The 15,567-nt window shown below is 47.7% G+C and overlaps 1 protein-coding gene across 1 annotated transcript in view; it reads left to right on the top strand.

The window, feature by feature from the left end:
* GLIS2 (GLIS family zinc finger 2) overlaps window positions 1-15,567 on the top strand; it is a 288,177-nt gene that overhangs the window by 1,357 nt on the left and 271,253 nt on the right. The window lies entirely within an intron of this gene.

Raw genomic sequence — 15,567 nt, forward strand, 5'->3', positions numbered from 1 at the left:
CATGCACCTGTGATTATAGGGCATGCACTGCTGAATATAGGGCATGCCCAGGGCACGCACCGACCATGAGTATAGGGCATGCACCCTTGAGTTTAGGGCACGCACCAACCGTAAGTATAAGGCATGCACCCGTGAGTTTAGGGCATGCGCCCGTGATTATAGGGCATGCACCCGTGATTATAGGGCATGCACCCGTGAGTATAGGGCATGCACCCGTGAGTATAGAGGGTGCACCCGTGAGTATAGGGCACGCACCTGTCGTGAGTATAGGGCATGTACCCGTGAGTATAGGGCACGCACCTGTCGTGAGTATAGGGCATGTACCCGTGAGTATAGGGCATGCACCCGTGAGTATAGGGCATGCACCCGTGAGTATAGGGCATGCACCCGTGAGTAGAGTGCATGCCCAGGGCACGCACCGGCTGTGAGTATAGAGGGTGCACCCGTGAGTATAGGGCACGCACCTGTTGTGAGTATAGGGCATGCACCCGTGAGTATAGTGCGTGAGTATAGTGCATGCCCAGGGCACACACCGGCTGTGAGTATAGAGGGTGCACCCGTGAGTACAGGGCACGCACCGGCCGTGAGTATAGAGCGTGCACCCGTGAGTTTAGGGCACGCACCGGCCGTGAGTATAGGGCATGCACCCATGAGCATGCCCAGGGCACGCACCGGCTGTGCAGGGCCGGCTTTAGCGCTGATGGCGCCCTGTGCGACAATCACTTTTGGCGCCCCCACATCCCATGACCACCTCTTCGGGATCTCTCCCTACCACCTGCAAAAGTGTCCCTTATCTCGCCCATTTTAAGATATTGCTAAACACAGCGCCCCCCTGAGGTCACAGCACCCCCCCTCCACAGGTCAGCGCCCAGTGCGACCGCACCAGTCCCACTGCCTGCCCTGCGGCCGTGAGTTAAGTGCACCCACCAGCAGCGGAGACAAACACCTGCCCTGGGGTTGGCATATACCAGCTCTGAGACTCAGAAGGGTACAGCAGGCCCCTGTAGCTCCTGCGATGCAGGGGAGGCCCTCGTCCATGTAGGGGGCATCCATTCAGCTGAAGACCGATGAACATCTATGAGATATGGGGACTCGGGGCCCTCTTCACATTCCGCAGGGGGGCCCTTCATTGTCCGTCCCCCCACTGCTGAGACTGAAGACAGCCCGAGGCGCGGCCCACTGGGAGCGGGGCCAGGCGCTCTCACCATAGGGCAGGCACACCCCGAGCAGAGGCCCGGCGCCCGCTGTCAGGGCGGCAGCTCTGAGTGCCACAGACACCAACCAGCTCGGGGTCAGAGGTCAGCCAGCCCCGTCCCGGGGGCATTCCCTGCTCAGAGTCTGAGTGCAGCAAGCCAGCCCTGAGCAGGTGCTGCCCCCTCTTTGCAGCAGGCACCAGCTAGGAAAGCGGGCACCGGCCCGGTGACAGGAACTTCCTCTGAATTTGAAGCAGGCACCACCTGTATCTCCGGGGACGCTTCCAGCTCTGACCCCAGGGGCAGTGTGCCTCTGTTTTGAGGCTTTGTGTAGCAGGCACCAGGTCTGTGCCTGGGAGTATCGAGAATTATATCTGTTCATGCCATCTATCCGCGCGCCGTTTCCCCATATCACCTTTCTCTCCACAGCAGGCGTGCACAGTTCTCTCTGTGCACCCGTTTCTCGCCTTCTTTATCTCTGTGTGCGCAACTGTCTGCCCTCTCCCTGTCTCTGTCCAGATAGCAGGTTACCTCCCCAATCCCGCATCCAGAACACATCCTTTTATTTCTTAGTGTTTCACTACCCTAGCCGCACAATTCTCTCTTCTTACCTTCTGTGACATTTTTTTGCTGTGCACATTTCTCCCAGTTCACCCAAACTACCCTCCCCAGTGTGCTCAATGCTGTTTACCTTCTTCCTGTCCTTTCCCACAGTGGGCAGGTTCCTATACCTCCCCCCGTCTCTTTCTAATCACCCTTTTATCTTTGTTTTTAACTTTAACCCACCACCCTGCCTCTCAATATAATTATGTTTAGCTTGTCTCTGTCAAATCCCCGTGAAAAGTTCTCTGCACCCCTGCCTGCACACCTTCTTCAAGCACATGACTGTTTACATTTTGTTCCCCAGCTCTCTCGCTGCACAAATCTCTTTTTTCACCAATTGCCCTGCCTGTCTCTTGTTTCTATCGCAGTCGAGTTCTCTGGTTACCTTCTCTTTTCCCTTTTTTTGCATCAGTGTTTTCATTCTCACTTCCTGTGCACTCTTTTTAGGCAAAGTTAAACATTTTCACCCTTCATCTCCCTTATACATGCCCAGTTCTGTTTCTCGTCTTCCGCCTCCTCTCTGTGCACAGTTTAGTTCTCGCTGCTTCCCTCCGTTCCACAAGCTCTCTCTGCAAACGTTCTGATGTTTACTTTCTCATCTTTCCATACATGCACAATTCTCTGTGTATTCTTTCTCTTGCTTCAATTTATTCTCTGCTCCCTCTCTTTGCACACTTTTCTGTACTTACCCTCTGTTTAAACCCAACTCTCTGTGCAGTTTGTTTTCTTTCTTCCCCCCTGCCTCCTTCCTCACACTCCCACAGCTGTTAACTGGTCCCAGCTAGGGACTATCAGGCACCTCTAACTTTTCAGCAGCAGTAAACTGGGTCTTGTATATTGGATTTTCCCATAGACCATAGATCTACAGGTTCAAACACATGTAAAGCTGCTGGATGAGAAGTCAGGACCCTCTGGACGTGCCCCTAGAGACATAGGGGAGTTGAGTTGACAGCTCCATCTGTGTGTAGAGTTCTCATATTACCTTCTCTTTAAGCCTCCCAATGAATTGTATTAACACCCGCCCTCCTCTCTTTCTCTTCCTCATATATTTATGCCATGGCGGTGAACATAAATGTAGTCCCACATCCCAGCATTCAACTGTTGTCGTTGAGAGGGAGGGGAACGACATCATGACCCACTGTCATGGCCCCTCCCAAGACTCAACAGTGGTAATAAATAGGGCCAATGAAATTATGTGATTCTGTAGCAATGGCGTTTCTGTATAGTTGTAGAGTTGTTGCATTTGCCAAATAATTCCTTCATTCACTGTATGAATTGAAGATTTTAACCCTCAAAAATGTTCTTAGCTCAAATGAATCAAAAGTTATTTAAAACATGTGTAAAGGGTTCTCGCGCAGTGGAAGGCCCTTCGCAAAACAAGACTGTCATCATTCATTGCTTATTGGGCCATTTGGTTGTTAAACAAGTACTAATGAGGTGACATCCATGCCCAGATAGTAATACTATGAGTAAAAATAGCAAGAAAACGAAGTAATATTATCACAAAATGTACTGCATTATGCTGCATAATTTGCCTTTTCTGCCAGGATAATTTAGTCAAACTTGTTGCAGAATTTGGTCCTCCCCGGCTGCATAATTACACATGTCCTGGTAATAAATAACATATTGCACATGTGGAGATCTGCTCACCTCCAATCTTGCGGTGACCCGATTTCAAGTGTCTGTGTTGATGTAGATGCTCTCTATATAAAGGAATAAAGGAGCAGCTCTCCCAGAGTTCCCTAAATTAACCACCTCTTTCTCTCTCTCTCTCTCTCTCTCTCTCTCTATATATATATATATATATATATATATATATATATATATATATATATATATATTCCGTAGCTATGGCTCAGATGCACTTTCCATTGGAATGGCATTTCCTGGCTTGCTAATAACTTTGAAACCATGTTGAATCTACACAAAATGTGGAATATATATTTATGGCATGCTAGTGAAAACAAATATTGCACAATAACGTTAGTTGTACCTACTTGACCAACAGAAATTAATCCATACATTTACTGGGCACCGGGTTGGTTAAGCAGTGCGATCCACGCCTTCCGTCTTCATGGTAACCTCTCTTTGGTGCAGACATCATCAGGTAAATGCTGTAAGGCTTGGCCAGGTTCATGGGACAGACCCTCCAGCAGCTGAGGCCTCCCAGAGTGATCAGGTTCACAGCCAGTAGGTGCAGTTGCAGCCTCCCTAGCCTTATGTGACTCTCAGTGTCGAGGTGCAGTCATGGCTTCCCAGACTGATCAGACTCACAGATGGAAGGGGTTCTTCTTGATTTTCTGGTGTCCATGACAGCAGTAGTACTTTACAGCCTCTAGTGGTTGATGGCCACTATTGAATTGGTGCAGGCTTTGGAGCAGTTCTCATGTAGGGACTGTGCAGAGAAGCTAGGGACCCACTCACGACACAGGTTGCTCCTGGCCAGTGGCGAGTGGCGTAGCAAGGTGGGGTCCACCCCGCGTGGCATGAGTTTTGAGGGCGGCTCCACCCCCGCTCTTCAGGTTGGCCTCGGGCGGCAAAGGCGGCAGAGTGCCTAGCTACGCCACTGCTCCTGTCTTTGCTCTCTTATACTGTTTACTTTCTTTTAGTGCTCTATATACAGGGAACCTGCTGGTCTTCTCCTTGGCAGTCTTTCCTTCAAGGCCGGACGCACTCCTTTACTCTCGAAGCGAAGCAGGCAGGCTTCTAGGCGCCAGGGAGATCCTCAGCTACTCCAGCAGAGAATGCAGACTTCAGGTGATTTCCTTTCGCCTCCAGAAAGGCACAATCCATGGTTATACACAGAGCTTTAAATGGAAATACAGAAGGGCAGGTACTCTCCCTTTAAAATAAAGAAGTGCCCATACTCAGCACTGGACACTGCCTGCCCATTTAAAACACTGGTTATACAGCAGCTCTTCGAGTACTTCCCAGAGCACTCCATTTCTTGATCATGAAGAACCTAGGACAGGAACAAAGTGCTGTGGTTGGATCCCACTTTTATACACATTGTACAGACAGGGGATGTGAATCCACTGTATTAAACTTCAGAAACTGTTTAGGTTGGTTCTCCTTTCAAGTGTCATACTTCAGATGCTCTCTAGACACAGCCTTGGTGTACAGTGATGCGTCTCACTGCTTATAGCAAAGGGTCTGTCTCCAAGGAGAAGCACTCACCACATTGATGCAATGAGTGAGGTAGGTGTACCAGGCTGTCACATCCTTTCTAAAGTAGTAATTTGGAACAGACAAAAGGGAAAGCCTGATCTAGAAATGTCCTCACCTTGAACAATAGAAACTGAAGCCCCAGGCCTCAACCGTGACCCAAATGACAATGCTCAGGTAGAACTGATCATCAGTCCCTTGGAAACTAAAACTTCATAGGATTTCTGAATGTAGCCCATCTCCATCCTTCCCACATTAATGTTTGGATCCTCAGCATCCAGCTACAGGAATGCACACAGTACACTTCTAAAGAAGCTGTCTCCATCCTCCATATTGTTCCACGCTAAACGAGGGCTTCCAAAATGGATCCCATAGGCTTTAGTACTCAAACTCATCCACTCATAGCGCTTTACTGCTACACAAGTTTTCCAAGTATGCTACAAGGATGTGTGAATGCTCTCTCCTTGTGCCTCTTATTGATGTGCAAGAGAACCTGCAGGGGTCACACTTTCTCAGAGAGGTGACTTTCCGTTGCAGCCAGCGGGCATGCAGCATCTTGTAGTGGCCACAGTTTTCATGCTTATCTTTGCACCCCTTCATTCACACATCTGCCTGGCATTCCGCAGCCTGCAGAGGCACCCTTTAGACTAGTGAATACCTGGATCAGTCAGAGTTAGGGAACTCTTCTTTGGGGTCTGTCGAAGTTGAGGGTTCCTCTTGGGGCAGATTACTGCATGTTCTCTTGTGCAGTGTTCCTTAAATTCACCTTTGTCTCTGCTGTCTGACTACAAGGTGTATTTTTTATATGTTTATGGACAGCACAGCTGTCAAACCGATCTTTTACTAACAATACGAGTAGAGTGGGTTTTTGGGTCTGCCGTTTAAAACCATTGAATTTTTTCAAACAGCCGTTAGCTTGAGACTTTGTTGTATCTTGGCTCACCCCAGTAGAGTATTCCTCTCTCACCTAATGCTATTGGCTGTTTGACTGTATCCTTCTGCTTCTACATCAGTGCTTCTGTTGAACTGCTTGAGAAATAACTATAGCCCTCTCTATTCTGCTCTTGCGGAATTCTTTACTGTATATCACTTAAATGCTAAAGCTTCATATGTTAGCACATTAAACCCAGACCTGTTGACTATGCCAATGATTGTTCTTAATTGGACGGGTCAAGATAAAACTTTGTGGCATTTGCTTTCTCTTCAGTCTATCACTTTGGAAAACTGGCTAATTTCTACACCCTATATTCACACTATGTTTCCTGAAGACATTGCTGACCCCTAACATAATAACATTTATCCACTTACTGTCATTCATTGCCCAAACAGAGGCATCCGTGTTACTAATTAGTTTTTGCATCCATTGACCATAAAGTAAAGTCTGCTTGAGTTGAAGATCAAAAGGTGATCTTGTTGCCTGCTCCTTTTGCTGTGGTGTCTAAGCAAGCATTGCCCTTATTCAACCCAGGGCCGCAAAATGTATTCAAATCCCAGCAATGCTCGCTTAATCAACTTATTCTGTGAAATAGCATGGGCCTTATCTGTTGTGTTACTACCAATAATGTTGGGAGTGACATAAACAGGACCCCTTTTTAAGTCTTGCTGACATGACAGCACAGCGTTGTACGTAACATATCGTTATTAATTATTTAAATGATTTTTAGTGTACTTTGGCCAAACCCGGAGGAGTATTTCTCTCTTACCTCATGCTACTGGCTAATCTAACATTCTACTTCCTATAGAGTGCCTGCATTACTGCTTCTGAGTGGCTATTTTGTATTTTACAAAGTACAGTACATCATAACACTTTTATTATCTCATGCATGCATTACATACAGAAAGTAGTCCTTTTTAGGTCACTCTCTGGTTTGCTAAAGACATATTGAGGACATTCAGAAAGGTGACCAAGGAATGCATTCTTTCCATTGCTGAGCATTGACTTTGTGGTTTCTAACTCACATTTTCTAGTTTTCTATTTGCTGGCTTTTTTGCTTTAACCTGCCCACCTTGAGTTCATCCCTCCAGTAGCCCAAACCTGGTTTTCTGTATTATTCCATGCACTCTCTTTCTGTAAACAGGCCTTCCAATCTTGTTATTACCTGGTCACATTTGCTGTGCATTCAAAGACAAAGGTCAAATGTCAAGCTGTCTTCAGAGGGAGCCTGGTGTTTACTTTAATTTATCTGACTTCAAAGTGAGAAAATGTATGTGACAATCCTGCTGAGTACCCATGTAAGAAAAGAGGGCGTATAATGTTTTTTTCTAGCACAAAAAAAAACAAGCATTGGCAAAGCCAATAGGTCGCACCTATGCAAAAGCTATTGCTTTGGCAATGTGTTTTAGCCATTATGTACTCTAGTATGGTGCTGTTCAGCATGACAAAAAGTTAGTGGCGTGGAGTGCTGTAGATCAGAGTGCGTTAGATTGGGGTACAATGGAATGGGGCTGATTGGCGTAGAGTATAGTGGGGTAGATTGGCGTAGAGTGGAGTGGGGTAGATTGGAGTGGGGGTGTTGGGTAGTTTAGTGTGGTAGATTGGAGTGGGGTTGATAGAATTGGGGTAGATTGGGGTGGAGTGGGGTAGATTGGAGTGAAGTAGATAGGGGTAGATTAGAGTGGGGTAGATAGGAGTAGGGTAGATCAGGACAGAGTAGAGTGAGAACATATCGAGGTAGACAGGAGTGGCATGGGGTAGATTGGGAAGGAGTGGAGTGGGGTGGATTGGAGTAGCGTGGAGTGGAGTAGGGTAGATTGGGGTGGGGTAGATTGGGTGGATTTTAGTAGGATGAAATGGAGTGGAGTTGAACAGGGTAGTTTGGAGTGAGTGGGTAGATTGGAGGAGTGAGGCTAGATTGGAGTGGTGTGAGATAGATTGGGATGGGGTGGGGTAGAATGGAGTGAGAAGTAGTAAAGTGAATTTGGGTAGGGTGAGGTAGAGTGGGTAGATTGGAGTGGAGTAGACTGAAGTGGAGTAGATTGAGTGGAGTAGATTGGAGTGGGGTAGGTTGATTTGGGATATATTGGGTTGAAATGGAGTAGATTGGGTGGAGTGGGGTAGATAGGAGTGGGTGGATTGGAGTAGAGTGGATATATTGGGGTAGTTAGAGGGGAGTGGGGTAGATTGGAGAAGAGCGGAGTGGCTTGGATTGGGGTAGGGTGGAGTGGGGTACATTAGGGTGGAGTTGGGTAGTTTGGAGTGGGATGGATTGGGTGAGTTATGGTAGGGTAGAATGAAGTGAACTGGAGTAGATTGGAGTGGGGTAGTTTGGAGTGAGGTAGATTTGAGTGGAGTAGATTGGAGTGGAGTTGGACAGAATCATGTGGTGTAGATTAGGATGGGGTGGGGTAGATTGAAGTGGAGTAGATTGGAGTGGAGTAGACAGGGGTAGATTGAAGTGGGGTGGTTCAGATGGGGTAGATTGGAGTAGGGTAGTTTGGGGTGGAGTGAGGTAGGGTAGATTGGAGTGGAGTGAGGTGGAGTGAGTTAGATTGGACTGGAGCGGGGTAGATTTGGGTGGCATGTAGTAGATTGGAGTGGGGTGGGGTAGAAAGGGTAAAGTGGAATAGAGTGTGGTAGATTGGGATAGATTGGAGTGGAGTGGGGTGGACTGGAGTTGGACAGATTGGAGTGGAGTCAAGATTAGAGTGGAGTGTGAGATTGGGGAAGAGTGGAGTGGGGTAGATTGGAGTGGACTGTAGTGGGATAGGTTAGGGTGGAATGGGATAGATTGGGTGGGTTAGAGTAGGGTAGATTAGAATGGAGTGGGACAGATTGGAGCAGGATGGATGTATGAGGGATGATTGGAGTAGAGGTAGTTTGGAGTTGGGTACACTGAAGTGCAGTAGGGTAGAGTGGCGTGAAGTGGATTGTGGTAGGGTGGGATAGATTGGGGTGGAGTAGATGGGGTAGATTGGAGTGGGGTACATTGCGGTGGGGGTAGATTGGAGTGGGGTGTGGTGGGGTAGATTGGAAAGGGTGGACTGGTGTGGAGTAGGTTAGATTGGAGTGAGGTCGATATGAATGAAGTGGGGTATATTAGAGTGAAGCAGAGTGGGGTAGATCTAGGAAGAGTGGAGTGTGGTAGAGTGCAGCGGGATAGATTAGAGTGGAGTTGAGTTGAGTGGGGTGGGGTAGATTTGGTGGACTGGAGTGGGGTAGATTGTTGTTGATTGGAGGGTGGTAGATTTGAGTAGAGTTGGATAGCTTGCAGTGGAGTGCTGTAAATTGGAGTGGGGTCGAGTGGAGTGGAGTAGAGAGGAGTGGGGTAGACTGGTGTAGAGTCAGGTAGATTAGAGTGCAGTGGAGGTAGACTGGGTAGATTGGAGTGGGGTAGATTGGAATGGGATAGATTGGAGTGGAGGGGAGCATATTGCTATATATATGTGAGAATGGGACAGGAAGCCTCAGCGACTTTTGTGGGTAGACATCACTCTCTGTGACCAAACTAGCCTGACCCTGGTTACCCCTCTCTAGATGGTCTCGTCTGCAAGAAGTAGGGCCTTTCCACTGGAACGTGTGACTACTTTGTCTCATTGATGCAGTAAAAATGCCATCTGGGGGAATTGGGTGCCTTAGTCAGAGGAAACAGAACTATCAGAAGTGAAAGGGGTAGGTTCAGCCCTGATGTGATGCAATCACGTCAGCAGCGCATTGGTGCAGCTCCGATGCTGGTGAGACTGGAGGGGAGTAGGGACAGACACATCTCCACGTTGAGCCCAGAGTTTAGGTCTTCCGTTACAGTAGCTGGTCAATGGTATTTTCCAAACGTGGACTTGAAGGACAGGCATATAGGAGGAGTAACATTGTGCATGCCTTCGTTGTACTGTTGCCGGTATAAAACATTGTTTACATCAAATCACAACCACCCCTAACCCGGGAACCGCACTTGAAGTCGGAAGTCGCTGCCTACAGCTCCCTCTATGCCCCGTGTATATCCCGAGATCACTAAAAGAACAGCCGGGGCACCACTTTATATTTTGGAGACCATCCCTTGGAGACAGAACATGTGAAAGACACCCTTGATAGAACTCAGCAGACCAAGAATCAACTGGAAATCTTGCTCTGAAATAAAACATTGCTAATGACAAAAGTGTGGAGGAGGAGGAACCGAGACATGCATTATTCGTGTCTTCTTGTTCCTGGTAGTGTTACTTTAAAAAAACTAGTCTTTGGTCAGACAACACCGGCGCAATGGTAATATTCACCTGCACCAGCAGAGCAAAGGGAACGTACTTAGCCTATTAAATAGCTCAGTGGGTTCATGCCCCTGCAGCAAATATTTGAATGGAACTGGAATTTCAGTGAGCCAACTCAATCATCTCAGTAATGAAAATATCAGTACCATTGAGGTGAGTGAATAAGAGGATTAATGTCTGACCAGTATATTAGTTAATTGGACAATCACAGAATTGTCTGTGTGGTAGATGGAGTGTGATCCATTCAGACAATTCTGATTTACAGCACCACAACTCTACCGAAGCCTACGCTTTATGAAACACACAAAAGGTGAGAGGAGGCTGCTTGTAATAAGCCTAACCACTGGCAATAGCTCGGGATAGCACTCCAACCCATTGTTCTTTTGCTCACCATGCCACCTCAGTTTGGGCCCTGCCCCTGCCGTATACAAATCAGTCTTGACCCTGTTCGTCATGGGAACAGTACAGCCCAAACTGCCAAGCTAGGTTCTCCCTGAACTGGAAACAAGCAACTCAGGACCGGTTTCAGGATTTCACCCCTCATCAGCCAGGCTAGCTTGATTCCAGTGGCATAACGAGCAAGGGACCCACGTCTGGGCATACCCATGGCCACTTAGGGTGAACATAGCAAACAAAACAAGATGATGGACCGAGTGCTGAAACTTTTCAACCACTCAACCCTAGTCACAGACCTGGGTATTAATCCATTGCTCTTTTGCCCACATGTCACCCCAGTTTGAACCCAGCCATATGCAAATCAGTCTTGACCCTGTTCCTCATGGGAACAGCCCAGCCCAAACTTCCAAGCTAGTTTCTCTCTGAACCAGAACCCAAGCAACCCAGGACCAGTTTCGCCCTCGTTACCGGCTCTGTGAATGAATCATCCTCATCTACCACACAGACAATTCTGTGATTGTCCGATGAGCTGAGGCACCGGCCATGGATCACATTGAGCTGAATAGTTGCCCTTATAATCTTTCAGTGACAAGACTGTATTCCAGCAGCATGTTGTGGGAATAGGAATAACTTGTTAGGACCAAATGTTAAGCGTAAAGACCAGTGAGGGGAATATGAATTTGAGAGTCTTGATTATGTCTTGCTGAGTTTAGGAGTAAGGATGGTCCACAGATAAGCCAGGTCACTTACTTCTCTCTAATTCCTTTATTCAATTTTGTAAGAGAATAATAAACTAGCAGCACCATGCAAACGGATAAAGAGCTGGCACAAGACAGTATAAGCATGAATAGAATGAAAATGGGCGTTTTTCTCTTCCAAGGAATTTACAGTTGTTCTTTATATAGTGGATCTCTCAATGGCTTCTCTACTGCCATGGCTCTTAGGGTCAGACAAGATCCCTAACTAGGGTATGGCCTGCTTTGAGAATTTGGAGCTTACCAACCTTGTTACTAGATAGAGAGGCCTTTGACTGGTGATTCTACATTAATTGAACTTTTGCTAAAAAATGAGGTCTCTAGAAGCTGTTAGGTATTTCGGTGAAGATTTTCTTGATCTGAGAAAGTATGGCTTCATCTATCTGCACTTTTGTCTTGCAGCAGATATTGCTTCATCCTAGTAGTAGGGACCCGATCTAGAGTCTGGTGGTACATCTTCAAAATTTCTGGAGGAAAATACAAATTTTGCGTGTAAAACCCACCAGCAGAATTCCCTCCATCTTGCTAACCTTGCCCTGGAAATTGCTCTCGATTTTGGAGACTTTCGGATTACCATCCAAACTCAAGTACAGGCCCGGAGTAAATGAAAAAGGACTTGCACTCCAGCCATCCTTTGTGAGCACACCAGTTCAATTATTCCCTGCCTTTTACAGAGAAGATGGTACCATCTTTAAAGAAAAGAGACCTTTTTTGTAGCGCTGTGTTTAAAATGTTACTCATATATGTAAAGAAAAGGGAATGCATTTAAGGGGTCCTGACAAGAACATGACTGAGAGCCAGTAATCATTGATGAGGTTCTCTGGAAGGCCATTCCATGTTTGAAGGCTTCTGTTCTCCTTGGATGGCATTTCCCACCTAATCTCTTGGGAATCTAGAAAAGGCTAGAATGGAAGTTATTTCAACACCCAGGAAACGTAGCGGTTGATGCCTCTTGGTTGATGAGAAAGCTCACTGTGCACATGCAGGCCAAGGTGAAAAACATGGTAAACAAGGCTAAGTTAGCACAGGGACTTGCAAGATGTGGGGCTGTGATAGCGTTAAGCCCAGTGTTGCAGAAATCCTTGGCTTGGGCTTTTGCATCTTGATTGACCCCATCTTCAAGAATCTCATCTATGTACAGAGCGTCCAGGCATTAAGGTGCATGTGCCCTAAGTCTGGCGTAGCTCATTGCTCTGTTAATTAGAGGGGTGCACAATCCGGAGTCCTAACCATATCTTAACAATTTTTAGTAAAAGGGTAACACTGAGGAGAAGAGGGTCGTCTGAGGGGGGATTCAGTGAAATCCTAAGAGTCCTGCTGCCCTCGTAGACTGAACTACGAGCACTAATGTTCACAGCTAAGTACCTTCATATCAGCTGTTATGAGGCCTGGTGTAGTGCTGTTCCTATCTTGGGAACAATAAAAGGCCTACTCCAAAATCTTCTTAAACTTGGGTAAAGTGAGCTTTTGATCTACAGCCCATGAAAAGTCCAATGGCCATGGTCAAAAGGTGAAACAAACTGGACACATATTACTGGGGAAAGAGCTGTTTTGGGAAGGAAGGCGTATAAAAAACTTGGGGAATAACTAAAAGGTTGTGGATAGAACTGTGGCAGGTTCCCATCGCATCAGCTTGTTGGTGGGTCTTGGTCTAATCTAATGCATCTTTCCCTGTGGTTGGTGTAATTGTACACTGAACACTGTACAATGAACGCTGCTGGGAGCTTCATAGTTAAGGCCAGGAGGCGGTGAACTGTGGTTAGTGCAAGAAAGTAGGAGGTTTGCAAAACCACCCAGGCCAGGAGACCATGCACCTTCTCACCAAGGGGAATCCCCCGGGCGGAGGGATTCATTGTTTTTCTTACCTCAGGAAGAGACATGGAAGAGGTGATTACCACTTGAAGGGCCTCATATGAGAGTGATGTGACTTCTGACTAGCACATGGGAAAACTAGTGCCAGCACCACGCACGCCACCGAAGTCCACATATGCAAATAACACAGGTGAACAGTAACCCTGCTCCCTTCCAGACTTTTGGACTAGGGAGCATTCTGGGAGCTGAAAGAAAATGCTTGGAATGTGCACTTTGATTTCGGGATTCTTCAAAAAGGGCCTCTTAACTTATTGTTTTGGCTGCAGAGGTGGAAACTAAAAAGAATGCCATTAAGCCCCGGTGTTATGCATTTTGACCAGGCTCCTTGAGTTCTGGCACCGCACAGACAGCGCGGCCGCCAGAGGCGTGCTCGCGCACCCCCCTGGTGGTCGAGTGGAAGGGTCTGGAATGTTGGCAGCAGGTGAAGTGCGCGCGGTGGAGCTGGGGCCCCGAGGGGGCCTTTGAACCCGCGGCGCTCAGCATTCCTGACCCCGGCGGCTCAGCGGACCACAGGGGGGCGCGGTATCTGCGCAACCCCAAGACCCGCCGCGCGGCCTGCTCCAACAATCACACGGACGGAGGCCGCGCAGGGCCAAGAAAACCGAGGGAGGCGGCGGGCGCAGCCTCGCGCGCCTGCTCACCGCTGGGTCCAAGAGGGGAAAACTCATGTATCTAAGGCCAGGAGGGGCCGCCAGGGCCAGGCGCGGGGTCCTGCCAAGAGCAAGCGCAGGAATGCAGCTCGTCCCTGCCCCTGGCAGCGCGTGCACCCGAGGCCTCTCGCATGTTCTTTGCTCTGCCGCTGAACCCCGTGCCTTTCTAGAAGCCTCCACAAGCTGCCCCCCCCCCCATGGCTGGCTTTGGCTTCGCCCGCCTTGTTCCATAAACGACAGTTAGACCGGGCAGGATGCAGTTCTGCTGAGGTGTGCTCCCCATAACTAAGAAGTTACCACACTTGACATGTAGACGGAATTATTTTACATAGTTTACAGATTCCAACATAAAATTATGATTCTTGTTCAAACGACTGACCAGTGACCATAAAAAATAAACATGCACCCCTTTACTCAGGGCATGAAGGAAATGATTGATGATGATACTCTTGTATAGCGCACGACTACCCGTAGGCATCTCGGCGCTTGCTTAGGGAACCCGTCCTGGTATTCCCCTGTGAGATACCCCAGCAGGGTGTCCACAAGGTGAAAGCCAGGCATCCCGCCGCGAGGGGCCGTAGTGGAGATTAAGCAAGCTATTGCCCAGAGTCGCAGAGTGTGACCCCGTGAGCTGAGTAGGCACCGGAACGAGAATTATCAAGTCCGTGGAATTTATGAGCCCGAGACCCGGAATCGAACCCTGGTCCACGGCTGATCTCAGCTTCCGGGTCTGCCGCCTCTAACCACTGAGCCACGCTTCTCCACATTAAGGACATGTTTGTATGAGCTCCACGTGGCAAGGGTCTCTATACTCTCTCCTTCCTGGAGATTGTTATTCTGTGAGCCGTTGATTCCCCTGTCCTAGCCATACACTTTTTTGATATGACGTATTTTTGTGGGCTCACAAGAGCAAGACTCTGCTTACCCTGAAACACCCTAGGAATTTAGGACATGTGTTTCATAAAGATCAGGACCACTGGCATTTTGTGGCGAGGATTAATACATTACGTGGGGGAGGTGACTAAATCATGCGACAAAGAAAGGCAAATTATACGGCATAAAGCAACACACTTTGTGGCAGTATTACATCACAATTTTGTGTTTTTTCCAAAATTAATACTGAGCAGAGGTAGCACCACATTAGTATCAGTTTAGCGCCTAAATATAGCAACAGCGCCCACCATCTTTCTGCAGCACACGTGACAGTGGTTGTAGTAACTTTTGATGATGAGTTATGTGGCAAGTGCGGCATATCTTTAATTATACTGAAAGTTGTCTTGGCCGCAGAATCGCACAATTATAATGGATATGATTAGGAGCCACACAGCAAGAATCTGCCGTTCTCACACCGTAGGACATGTGTTTTTGGTAGCCCAGCCTCTTGTGTCCCTAAGCTGTGCTTTCTGTTAGCACCATGAGAAAGAGGGCGGCCCCTCCAATATTGACATACATTTAACGAAATCACATGACGGCGTTCTTTACTGAGCACACAGCAAACGGCATGACCTCTGGCCTCTTGTAAACATCTCAATATATGGTTTGGGTGTTCATGAAAGTTGACGATGTGAATGAAATTAGCATTTTAATACCCTCAATATTATTGAGAGCGCCTGACAGCGGCCAGTACTGCGCACCCGTTGTCTTCGGTGATTTCGTTGCTGTATAAAACATTGTAACATAACAAAACGCGCCAAAAAGCCCAAAACGTTGCCGCATAAATAATAAGCTGCTTAGGCC

The sequence above is a fragment of the Lissotriton helveticus genome, chromosome 10, assembly GCF_964261635.1.
Source record: "Lissotriton helveticus chromosome 10, aLisHel1.1, whole genome shotgun sequence".
In the NCBI taxonomy this organism is placed as follows: domain Eukaryota; kingdom Metazoa; phylum Chordata; class Amphibia; order Caudata; family Salamandridae; genus Lissotriton; species Lissotriton helveticus.